At 31.1% G+C, this 13,396-nt stretch overlaps 1 long non-coding RNA gene across 1 annotated transcript; it reads left to right on the top strand.

Moving 5' to 3' along the window:
• Positions 1-404: 404 nt before the first annotated feature.
• Positions 405-9,389, top strand: LOC107453311 (uncharacterized). The gene is made up of 3 exons (XR_001585306.3): positions 405-579; positions 4,223-4,369; positions 8,987-9,389. It is a non-coding gene; the product is annotated as an uncharacterized lncRNA (long non-coding RNA).
• Positions 9,390-13,396: the final 4,007 nt, after the last annotated feature.

The following is a 13,396-nucleotide window of genomic DNA, read 5'->3' as shown; positions in this document are numbered from 1 at the left end:
CACAGAAAGCAATATGATTCGCAAAAAATATATATTTACATGTGCATATTAAATTTTCATTTTGATATTTCAATTTTTAAAATTTGCTTCAATACTCAGGTGAATTCTCCCTCGCTTTCAATTTGCCTTAATTGTTAATATTATTTAACTTTCTTTTTTTAAAATATGGACTCAGTTTTTTATTTTTTCAAACCCACTAAAAATATGGCAAATCTTTTAAACTGGTTGATCAAATATATTACATGACAATTACTTTCAAAACTCTTATATTAAATAATATTTTATGTATAAATTTTCACTAAAACGCATTTAAAGAGAAACCACATTTCATCGATTGTGATATCGTTTTAAATCTATCTATCGAGACTATCGTTTTAAATCTTGAATCGATATTGCCTTTCCCTAACCCTTAGTTCACGTCTTTCAGCTCAAGTCATTCATTTCTGTAAGAGTTTGAATAGGATAGCTAACGTCTCTCTCTCTATAATCCGCTCAAGTCCGGCTTCATCGTGTTTGTTTTTGGTATGAGTGCTGCTGTGCAGGGGGTACCCCGGCCAGCTCAGCCCGTAATGGGAGGAGGTATGTAATTTAAAATTAGTTATAAATGATTTTAAGCATTTTTAACGATTCTGAACTTAATGGTTTTCACACTTCCTTTCTAAACAAAGCGATCAATAAAGCTACGCTGCGCAGTAACCAATAAGCATGCCACTTTGACATCTTGTGACCTATAAAACCGAATAATAATTCAAATAATTTAATAAAAATTAATAAAAGAACTAATTTTATTAGATAATATTTAGTCTGTCAAGTTGCATTCTTGCAACAAGTTGAATTTTCGCTATATGCTTAGATATGAGTCAAGAAAATTTAAGTCTATAAATAGATGTATATCCTTCATCTGGGAATTTAAGAAAAATACTTTTCCAAAGAGTTATTTGTAAACACATTATGGTAAAGATTATAATAGAAATGTTGGTTTTTCTTTAATTTTTTTTAATATGCTAAGATTATCTAGAGTCAAAATAAATGGACGATGACAAATAGTTTACTTTTGAAATCAATATTTAAATTGTGGTCTCCCGCTGATAAGCTTAGGTCGTAGTTTGAATCCAAACAATTATACTTGGATTTACAGTTTTGTTTTAACTAAGAACGCATTGGTGTTTTATACATTATGTACTTTAAAAATCTAAGTTTATAATATTCTCTCAAAAAATTATCTGTTTGTATTTGTGTTTACCATATGTCCGTATTGAATCGTAACATGAATCAATCTTAAGATTTTAATTTGGTTAACGAATGTAAAAAGAAATTTAATTAGATATCTAAAGACTGCATTACACGCAACTTCTTAAAGTTGTCAGATAATATTATTTTGCAAGAAAAGAAGTTTTTTAAAAAAATCTAACATATTTTAAAAAAATCTACACGAGTTAAATGTTTCATCAGTGATAAAGAATTTCACTACTAGGATTTGCTGACAATTTTGTTCGGTGTTATATTACGTAGTTTGGAGAAAAAACTAAGGTAACTAAAACGCACGTATTAAAGAACAGTCTCATTTCAACTAAGTAGACTTTGAGAAAAAACGAGTTTAGGTATGTGTAGTATTAAAATGATTGGAATTTCAAATGATAAAAGCGAAAATTATATTAGTAATGGAGGCCTGCCAAATATATTTAAAGAAAAACGCAATCATGAGCTGATTTCGACAATAATCTGATAAATCAAACTATGTTAATCTCCCATAATTTGTCCGATAAATCATGCAAAGCAGATAAAACCATTTGATAGATTCAATGAGTTAAAGTAATTGAGGGAAACAGAAAAATTATTATAATTAGTCCATTTAAACATTAGTTTTCATTTAATTTTGAACTCACCTCGATACCATTTTTAAAAGTTTTGCAAGAAAAGCAAATACATCTTTCATGGCTTGAATTTTTAAAAAAGATTTTGAAAGTACTGAGATTCAGAACTATTTAAAAATAGCTTAAATCTTCATAAACATTTTAAATTTTATACAAATGTTAAACAAAGTATGTTGAATGTATGTAAATTATGTTGAATTCAATTTCTTGATATGAAAATCGGTTAGCCTTTTAAAACTTGTTTGTTTTGATTTGGGCTAAGTGAATGGTTTTGCCTACTTCATTTTGTCGACGAATGCTATTTATTTAGAAAAAAGAGTATAAAAATTTTTTTGGATCAATTTTTTTTCCGAGCAAAATATGTTCAATTGATGTTATAAAATTCGATCTGCAAGTTGAAACTACATTGACAGATTTGTGATACAGGAACCATATGGAGTTTTAAACTTTTTTTCATTTATTACTCACATTTTTCAACACACATTTTTCAACTTTTGCTCATTCGAGATCACAGAAATTATTCCTCAGATTTTTGTTTTAACGAATTCTTTAAAATGCAACGTTCGATATACATTTTTTACAAGCTTCACAAGTTTTCACTCGTAAAAATTAAAACTACCACATTTTGAGAAACATTTTACAGAACATAAAGAAGATTCTTAGTTTAGTTTTAAACACTTACAAACTTTAAAGATCACGTCAAAAGAAATAGAAGTATTTTCAGAAATCTTCACCTTAAAATATGCCGATTTATTGCAAAAATCTGAATGATTTGTATTATTATTATTCTTTAAGGGGGTAAGTTAATGAGGTAATAAAACACAAATTATTCAGATTGAGCATAAAAACAATATCAAACAAGTATTAAATTCCATATAACTCGTTAATCTTTTTTCTTATGCGTCATTTTCTTCTTTAAGTTAGATGGATTAGTTTTTCATATATTGCTGCAGTTTTTATCCTACGTGATAAGATAAATATTTGAAATTAATTGTTTTAGAATACTTGAATACTGTCAAAAAAATCTCTTCGAAAGTTAGCACTGTTCCCAAAATTCTGCATGGGTCATTTTTTTTTCGAATCTTAGTTTAATCTAAATTTGCCCATGAAGTAAATGGAGACTGTTGCAGGTTAAATCTGTTTCATCACAGAATCCTCTATGTTCCCAAAACACATTATACTTCTGGGGAAATAAATTGGAGAATGATCGTTCTCTGGTTCAGGTTAAAATTACGATCTGAGGACGAATGAGTGAGTCCTTTCTGTAAACGGGCAGTGACGTGTGTGTGGCTGAAGTCGTATCCTTAGCCATAAATGGAGTAACTGAAAAACAAAAAACGCACACTCTGCCTTAAATTTTCCTGGTTTCATCAAGCAGGCTTGCTCGTATTGGCAAGTGGCATTTGAAACAACAACAACAACATGATGGAAAGGGCCATAGTAGACCCTCAAGTACTTTCGTGAGTATCCCTTTGCCCCAGACATTTTTGAGCATAAGGTACCTTTTGGTATTTGTATAAGGTACCCCAGTTTCATTAAAAAACAACAATATTTCAACATGTCAGTGATTATTATTTACAGAGAAAAGAGGAAACTCAATTATCTAAGAAACCTATTTATACGCATAATTGATATGCCACTGTTCCGTTTAATCAAATATTTTCGTTAACCAAATCGAATAAATTAATAAGTCTATAATATGTTTTTATTAAATTAATCATGATTTTATTTTAAGATTTGGATGTCTAATTGATCCCAGACAATTGGGAACTACCAAACTGGACCCTTCAGTCTTTTTAGGTATACAACAATGTTCAGTTTGTCTAGTTTTAAACTTCATATTCAATTTAGATATTTGGATTTAATATGGAGTTTAATGTCCGATGAGCTATAAGCGACTATAATGCACCAAACTTAAATGATATTAAGTACCCAAATTAAAGAATTGAAACAGTATTTTTAACAAAGTCTCCACAAAAATGAAATGGAAATTGCAAAAACAAAATTAAAGAAAAGATCATTATTGCGCCTTAAAATTTTGAACATCTATTTACGTAAATCTTGTAAATATTAAGCTTCTTCATTTTGTACTTTCGGACTCAACTCAAAATAAAAGAAACCCGAATATCTTGACAAGCTCTCTTTAGTGGTGAAGTTTATCCATATTTCTTAGGATAGATCCTTACTTGCATTAAGTAAAAAGGAGAATCACAAAAACCTTTAACTGTTTTAGTTATATAGATCGAAGATACATCTGACTTATAACGCTGCATTTCCATAGTATACTAATTTCATACTTATGATTAAATTTCCTAATAAAAGTTTTCTGTAATTATTATTGCTTACAGGGCGAACGGCTGGATTGTATCCCAATATGCGGCCACCTCACTTGAAACATGCTCATTCAAAGACTCAATTAGAGGAAAAGGTAAAGCATGAAAATCTGAACAAGAAAGAAAAGTAAAATGTTTGTCCTAACAGAATTACTTTATCAAGTACGTATTTCTTCATTTTGCGTCTTATTTATTTTTGCTATAATATACTTAGTTTGGTTAGAAATTAAAGAGAAGTCTTATTAAAAAATAAATCAATAATTGGTACATTTGCTTATAAGCTTTTAAGCAAGCTTAAAAGCTTATAAGCTTTTAAGCTTATAAGCTTTTAATTACTTTCCATCCTAACTGGAGACAGAGGATGTTTTTGAAATATCTCAGTATAGTATATTTTCTGAATCTTTTAAGCAAGTTTATTTCCTACAAATATGCACATCGCAATTGAATATTTTACTGCACAATCAGACTGCCAACTTTCTACTCTTTTTGGGAAAATTTCTTCTAGTGTTAGCTTAAGTTTATGTTTTAATGCACGATTCTTCGTTTTGTTAATTCGAATTAAAGTAATTTTCCACACCACTACATGTAAATGATTCAAAAGTTCATATGAAACATCCCTTTCTCTCAAATCTCTAGTGTTGAGACTTTTAAAACTTTACAAAATTATCACAATTTCGAAAGTTTTAGTTTTCTATTGTCATCCGCTCAATACAACTTTTTGAAAAAGGAATAGTAGTTGGCAGCCCTGTGCAATTTACATCTAAAACAATAAATCTTTATGTTATGTTGTTGATACAAATTGCCTACTAAACTTAGCTTTATAAACCTAAATTTCTATACATTATGATAGCTATCTCTTTAATTCACATATTCTAGAGAACTGAGATTAAAGAAACTTTCTAAGAATCCCACATAGCAAATAATTTGTCAATGATGATTGCAATTTCGTATTATATTTAAAACTATTCTCCTAGTTTCGGTAGTATCATTGTCTTTTCCATTTGATTAAATGCTTACAATTCTCCATTATATTAATTCATAAGCAACCAATGTTTAAATTTTTTTTTTAAAACTCACATTAAAGATGGTATTTTAAAAGTACTGTAAATAAATAAATAATTTAAGAAAGCAAAAACTTTTTGCTTAGCATTGAAAGACAGAACAGTGAAAAATAATGGAAACAATTTGAGAACCGAAAAAAATTAAATAAATAAATAAAATGAAACTAAATATCTTAATACGGTAAAACCAATTTCTAACCATTGGTGTCACTGCCATTTTTACTTCAGAGCATTTTTTTCCTTCTTGGTCAACTGCACTATCCTAAGCTCTTCACACTGTATCAAAGACCAGGATGTGAATGTCACACTCGAGTAGTGTTGAATAATATATGTTTTTACTTCAAAAATAGCATCGAACGTTAATAGCATTTTACTTTTAAATACCATATAACAGTAAACCATTAAATGCAACACGATGTTATGCAACACATTACATTAAATGCAGCAGTGATTTTTCACACATTCGTGACTTTAATAGTGTTGCTCACGAAATTGAAAAAATTAAGATACATATCTGTAATAAAACTGTCATAAGTTCTATTCTAGTGATTTTAAAGTTTTAAATCCTACTTATGTTCTAAAGTTTTTGTTGCGTGTGATACTTCTCGAAATATTGTTAATTTCAGTGATGTAATAGTAGTAGTTGTTAATTTACGTCGCACTAGAGCTGCACAATGGGCTATTGGCGATGGTCTAGGAAACATCCCTAAGGATGATCCGAAGACAAGCCATCACAATTTTGATCCTCTGCAGAGGGGATGGCACCCCCGTTTCGGTAGCCCAACGACCTGCACGCGAAGTCGAGCACTTTACGGTAGAACAGTTTAAAGAGGACCAATACCGCACATCCTCGGTCCTTACGCAGACTGATCCAAGTGGTCACCCACCCGCACACTGACCGCAGCCAGTGATGCTCGACTTCGGTGATCTGCTGGGAACCATGTCTTAACGATCAGTCCACTGCGGGGCAATTTCAGTGATACAAGAGATGTCTGGGCCTAGTCATTATGTGTAATCTTTAAACTTTGAAATATCTTAAAAAGAGTCTAAGTTATGGATTACTACTACCAGAAGGCTAAATGGGACAGTTTTGTGAGCTAATATTAACTACCGTCTTAATTTTTATGGTTTTAGTTTTAGGAAACTCAAAATTTTTAAAAACAGCTTACAAAACAAAAACGATTATTTTTATTATTATTGTTAAATTTATAATAATAGTATTATTAAAATGGAACAACAAATCAGCAAAAAATGATGAAATTCCACATTAGCAATTCAAAGTTCCAGAATTAAATGATTCAAAAACTCTATCGAGATGGAACTAAAAGCTTGTGATATCACATTGAAAAAAAAAGTATGGTCAAAACTATCAAAATAAGATAAATTCGCCTTGTTTCTGGCTTTATGGGAATACCAAACCAAAGTGCTTTGTCAATGAGTTTGGTAAAATTAAAAATAAAATATGATTTTATAATATGAGATAAAATTTATCATGATGGCATAAAAAATCATTTATTGAGTTAAATTTATGTTTTGTATTTTTTACTAAATATGTTCTAATAAGGTAATAAGAATTATAATATTGATAAGGTAATAAGAATCATACATATAATTTTTTGAAAACTAAAATTTTACCGTATGAACCAAATGAATGGTTTAAATACCGTATACTTTGGTTTAATAACCAGTATTATTCTTTCTGTTTTTACCAGAAATGTCATTACCATGCAGTACGGTAATTTTAACAGAATTATTTTCTCCGTGTACAGTATTGAAATTCTAAATTAAAGTAACCCTTTCCAAATATATTCTATTCCATTCTATTTTGTAATATAAATATTTAATTATAACAATAAAAAGGTATATGGACTCATTGAGATAGATGGATGATCAAGTACACTGTATAGGATGACTTTTCTTCGATTACTAGATTACATCCCGCTATTATTAATAAATTATGAGGGCAGTAAAAGTAAATTAGGCTCAATTTATAAAGTTACATTGAAATAAAAAAAAAGACAAATCAATGTGTATTTAAGGAGTTTAGCCGATTTATGCAGTTTCGCTTGCTCTTTAATGCAAGAACTAGTACTAACAACAACAGAAATCATCCAAACGGTTATGAAGCTTTGGAGCACTTATTACAAATAATAATAATAATAAACCAAATTTCATGCAATTGTAATTAGTTAACATTACATTTCTAGAAAACAGCTATAGGTAAGAAGAAAATATAGAGGCTTCAGAAGAATCATAATTTAATAACATTTTGATTGTTTAATTTCTTTATATTTTATAAAGCAGGAGTTAATAATTGAAGGAAATCGATGTTGCAAATGAAAGGAAAGGAAAAAAACCCAAATAGCGCACAAAAAGGAAAATTCTGTATAACTAAATTTAATTTTCGGGTCGTAACAATGATTTTTTTTTTGCTTTTGCATGCTAATTAACTAAATTGCTATCCAGGTAAAAATCTTTTGAAATTAGACAAAAGTGGGTCTAAAACTTTTATAATGAAGGATAGACGAAGATGAAATATAATAAAGATCAGGAAAGCATGTGATTCTTTTTGCAAATTAGTAGCTTCAAAATGAAGTACTTTTTAGTTAAGTGAGGAAATCGTTTTCTTTAATCACCAAGTATGAAGTAGTTGAGTTTTGAAGATTTTTTTGTTGTGGAGAATACAACTAATTGGGTTTGAATTTAATCTTTAGTTTTTTTTCATTATATTAAAACTTATTTATTTAGTGTTGCTTCTAAGTTACCCAACTTTCATTCGTATTTACTGAATCTTACAGGTTGTCCCGAAATTACTTGATAATATGAAGAATAAATTAAGGAAAAGAAAAAGAGAGAGAAATATACGGTAGCCTCGTTCGGCGTCGGAAACTAGCTGATTTATTATCAGTACTTTTCAAAACTGGTGATTAAGTTTGCTAGCAGTTTACAATGACGCTATCTGATCAAGACTATTATGCAATGATTTCAAAATAAACACCTTTTCCTGCACCAATGTAATGCTTTAAGAAGACAAAATTAAGAATTTCGCACAAATATTTCACTTGGAATGGTCTGAAATTCAGTAAAAAGTATTGTTTTAGAGTTTTTAGTCAGCAGTGCCATCTGTTGACAAACTTGGCAACTGATTTTGAACTCTGGTGAGAAAAAATAATCTAGTTTTCTAAACAGAACTCAACATACCGTATATTTTTTCGTCTTCTTTAATTTTTCTTTAATTAATTTTTCAAATTGTCAGTCAATTTTTTTTTTTTTTTTTTGTGAAGAGGTAGGATTTGTGGTGGATTACATGTCCATCCCAGCTCTCACACTAGATGGTGGTAGAAAAAACTGTTTTCAACTTTTTTACTCAATTTCATATATCTGGCAACAATATAGTCTTAAACATGAATTGTAATTATATTTAATCAACAATCGGTCCTCTTGTTGCAACGTTACTAGTAGCTGCTCCTCAATGTCTGTCCTCTAACTATTTATATTTTTATCTTCACTTTTTCTGTGTCTAATTCTTAATAAATATAAAGTAATTTTGTTAGCTCCCAATCTTTCATACGCTTAATTTTTCAACGCTCTATTAATTTAAATGAATCACTATAAATTGATAAGTTAATCACTATAGATTCTTCCAAATAATAATAACCATTGATATTAAATAATTATTTCAGAATGTATGATAACAAAATTTATCTTTTTTTTTCAGGATCCTGTAAAAGTCCATCTTAAGGGGTGTATCTATCACCAGTCACTATTATTCTCATTCATGTTTTAACTGTCTCTTAAATTTTTAATTCTATAACCTCCATAACATGCTCATTCTATTGTGCACTGTGTAAATAAATATGGCAAAGACAAATGTTTCATTTATTATTGTCTCTTTCAATATATTTATCTTTGATAAATAATTGTCTCAAAATTTCTAAACTGAGTACAAAAATGTTAGAACGGTTTAATATTGTTTTATGAATGTCTTATCTAATAAACAGCTTTGTTAATTGAAATTTCTTTGCAAGAATTCCTTTGATTGAATGCTATGGTTGTCAAAAAATAAGCTTTACATTAAATGTACTTAAAAAAATTGAATAATAAAACAAATCTTAACAGTTTTTTCTGCAGTTTAGTTGTATTCTTTCCTTGTATACATAAAATATTGAGCTGCATTCATTTCGTATTTCAGCAGCCTTATCTCTGTTAATGTGCAGCATTAAATTACTAATTAATAAAATTGCCGTTTGTTTTTTTTACTCAGTAGCAAACATAGTAAATTAAACATCAAATTGCATTTCGTAGCGTAGTTATTGTATTTCTATTTTATATATTTAATAATACTTTATGTTTTATTGTATTTTATTATATATTTTCATTTCACATTTCATTATGTTTTTATTTTATGTTCCATTATTTTTTTTTTTACATTTTATATTCCATTTTTATTTCATGGGTCCAATTATGGACACAATGCATATATATATATAATGCCATGCTGTAGCTTAATGCTTATCAACCATTGTTAACATTAAAAAATCTTAGGAACTAAGTTGGGGAAAATGGGGTAAGACCGGTCAGCTAAGATTTGAAAGCCTGTTAGAGCTAAATTGTTCAACAGAGAAACTGTCAGATATGGCGCATAATATCAGTCTTGAAAAAGCTACAGATGCACCACATTTTTATAATAGATTTTTTTTTCTAAAGAAAATTAAATCACCAGATTTTATCCCACAAACTCTTGGAAACTCTTTAAACTCTTTGGAAAGTTTAGAAGTACTAGAATTTCAGTAAAAAGTAGCAAACATTTTTATTTTTTAAGATAATTTAAGAATAGCATTTATGAAACTCTCATGTGAAATAACTATCTTCTTCCTCTGCTCCACTGCATCCTTCGTGTGCCTAGCAAAAATACTTTCCCTATTGGATCCATTTTTCTACTCTTTTTTTTAAAAGTTAATTAGAAAATACATCATTACTATGAGAACAATCAGAGAGAATGTGTTTTTATCGTCTTCATCTGAAGAAACATCAATTAAGGTTTCTTTGAGGAAACACTTTTGTTACATTGGTTACACATCGCTCATTGGTGATTATGTTTTGAGGTTTTCCTTTTATCTTTTTTTAGTCAGCTCAAAATTACTTTCTCTTCCTTGGTAGCTCATTTTTTAAATGTTCTTTTCTTTCTTTTCATTCTTTTGATTTTTCTACACCGCCTTTATATATTGAGGGCAGAACTCGCAGTCGTACCCTGAGAGCAAAGGTTATAAAAACAAAACAGAACCATGCTACCATTGGACTGAATCCTTATTATTGATTAGGATACAATTGTCAAGTAAACGTATAATGAGCTGGGCTGGAAAGATTTTTCGAAACTGTAATGACCTATGTTCAAGGATAGTTTAAAAATAAAAGAACATACGAGAGTTGAATAGTAAAGCAAACTTATTTGCATAGCCGCCACGAATTCGACAACAAAAAGCCAATATTGCAGCTCCGTCTTAGCTAGTAGAATGTAATTCATAATCAAAATGCGTAACTAATTTCGGCAGAATAGAGGTACCCGGTTCCACCCCACTATCCGGCCATACCTCACTCTCCCCTATTTAAATTTCTTGAAACAATTATTCTGATACATACTTTGTGTTTATAGAATGAAATTGTTTCGATAGCAGAATTGCTTTGTTTATTCTTTTAGAGATGGGATTAATTGCTTTTGTTTCGCATGATATCTCGTTAAACATTGATATTGGTTGTTCTTACGTTAGTCTTTAGATATATCTGTGGTTTTCAGAAGAAGAAAACACATGTCTTGATACATGATTTTCGAAAGTTATGCTCAAATGTAGTACTCTTAACATTCAATTTCTTCTTGAAAATCAACAAACATGGATATTGATTAGTTTAGAAGATGTGTAATATGTGAAAATAATAAATGATTCCTTTAGAAGTCACTCCATTCTACTTTTCTCTTAAACTTGAAACCTGGTACTAAACTTCAACCTTTTCTTAAAACCAGAGATGCAAAATTGTTGTCCCCATGAATTAAAAAATTGCTTAAATGTGTTTTTTCCACAGAATTCTTATAGTGAAAAAGAAAAGAACTCAAGTTTTCATGATTTCTCGCCCAGGAACAATGTTTTCATGGGGCACATTAGGACCCATAATCCTCATAGAACAATCCGGGACGTCTGTAAGCTACTTGAACATAGTTGCAGACCAGGTTCCCCCATTCATGGCAATGGTGTTTACCAACAGGATAATGCACCATGTCATAAGGGTCGAATCGTCATGGAGGGGTTCGAGGAACATTCCAGTGACTTTCAAGACATGTCTTGGCCCCAAATTCACCTGACCTTAATCCAATAGAGCATTTGTGGTCCTACTTGGAAAACTAAATTCGTGCAGCCACGCTACCCCCTGGCAATGAGAGGGAATTGCAGGACCAGTTGGTGAGCGCTTGGTACCAGATACCTCAAACTACATATCAGCACCTTGTGGAATCAATGACAAGGCGGGTGCTAGCAGTTTTGAGAATTAAAGGTGGTCCTACATGTTATTAGCAGGGAGGTCATAATGTAATGGCTCTTCGGTGTATATATACACAAATGTGTACATTTTTTACGTATGAAACCTCAAACTTAGTAGTCCCATTGACTTATCAAGCAATTTTTTTACTTTACCTTTAACCACAATATTTAAAATAGGCATTTTTGATCATAGATTTAATCTTTGTTTGTAAAACACTTCAAATGTGACTCGATACCATTTATGAAATCAGCTCACTAATGCAATCAATTTTTCAACTCAAAATTTCCAGATCCGTATTATCAATCCAGATAAAAACACCGGAGAATAAGTTTTTTGCTACTTTGATACAAATACTTGCTCTTGCCTAATTGGGAAACAGATATTTGAAATCTCAAATTTGTTTTGGTCCTTAAACTACAGAGTTTTTAAAAGACATTTTAAAACTACTTTTTATTGAAATGTACAAGTTTGAAAAAAATTATATATATCAGGGGGCCACGTAATTATTGTGACAAANTATATATATATATAGTACTATGAATGACCAAAATTGTTGATTGTTGACTTCCACCGGTGATTGTTGACAATCACATAGTCACCGTAGTAAATGCCCGAAGTATATGCTAGATCCACTTAAGTGCCACTGTTAAGTGCAGTGCATACATTCGCCCGGTATACCCTACACTGATGTTTTTCTCAAAGCTAAGTACCACTGTCCGGCCCGGTAAGCATCTAACCGGTACTCCGAATTCTGATGTTTCTCCTAATCTACCCTTAGCAGATATTAAAATATCGAATAAATGTAATAATATCAACGAATAAATTAATATCAAATCGGATATAACAATAACTTCGGACATTCACCAAAGCGACTATGTGATTGTTGACATTCACTGGTGAAAGTAGCTATTCTCTTGATTTCGGCACAAGGTGTCATAGGATTATTGGATCAAACTTTAACGAGAGGTAGGGTAATGCACTATCTACCAATAAGTATTTGGGCAACAGTATAAGTATTTGGGCAACAAAACAAACTTTATTCATAATCAATAGTTGGTAGAGCCTCCACGAGAGGCAATTACAACTTGAACCCTCCGGAGCATACTTTCCACAAGTCCTTGTGTGACGGCTTGTGGTATTTTCTTCCACTCGGCTAGGAGAAGACATGTAAGGTCCTTCGCCGATTTTGGACGGGTAGTACACCCCTTAATTCGGCGATCCAACTCGTCCCAGAGGTTCTCGATAGGGTTCTGGTCTGGGCTCTGGGCAGGCCAGTCCATTCGATTAACCCCATTGGCACCATACCAAGCCTTGGTGACCCTCGCAACATGACAGCTGGCATTGTCGTCCTGGAAATAACAGGAGTCCACCCCATAAAATTACCCCAACATAGTAAGCACATTGTCCTCCAAAATACTGCAGTAGGCATCGGCGTTGAGTTTGCCATCAATGGGGACCAAGGGTCTCAATCCATACTAGGAGAAACACCCCCAGACCATAATTCCACATCCGCCGAACTTGACTGTTGACCCAATGCATTCTGGCAGAAGATGTTCTCCAGGCATACGCCAGACCCAGACCCTGCCATTCGAACGGT

The sequence above is a fragment of the Parasteatoda tepidariorum genome, chromosome X1, assembly GCF_043381705.1.
Source record: "Parasteatoda tepidariorum isolate YZ-2023 chromosome X1, CAS_Ptep_4.0, whole genome shotgun sequence".
In the NCBI taxonomy this organism is placed as follows: Eukaryota; Metazoa; Arthropoda; class Arachnida; order Araneae; family Theridiidae; genus Parasteatoda; species Parasteatoda tepidariorum.
This window is presented reverse-complemented; position numbering and strand designations above follow the sequence as displayed.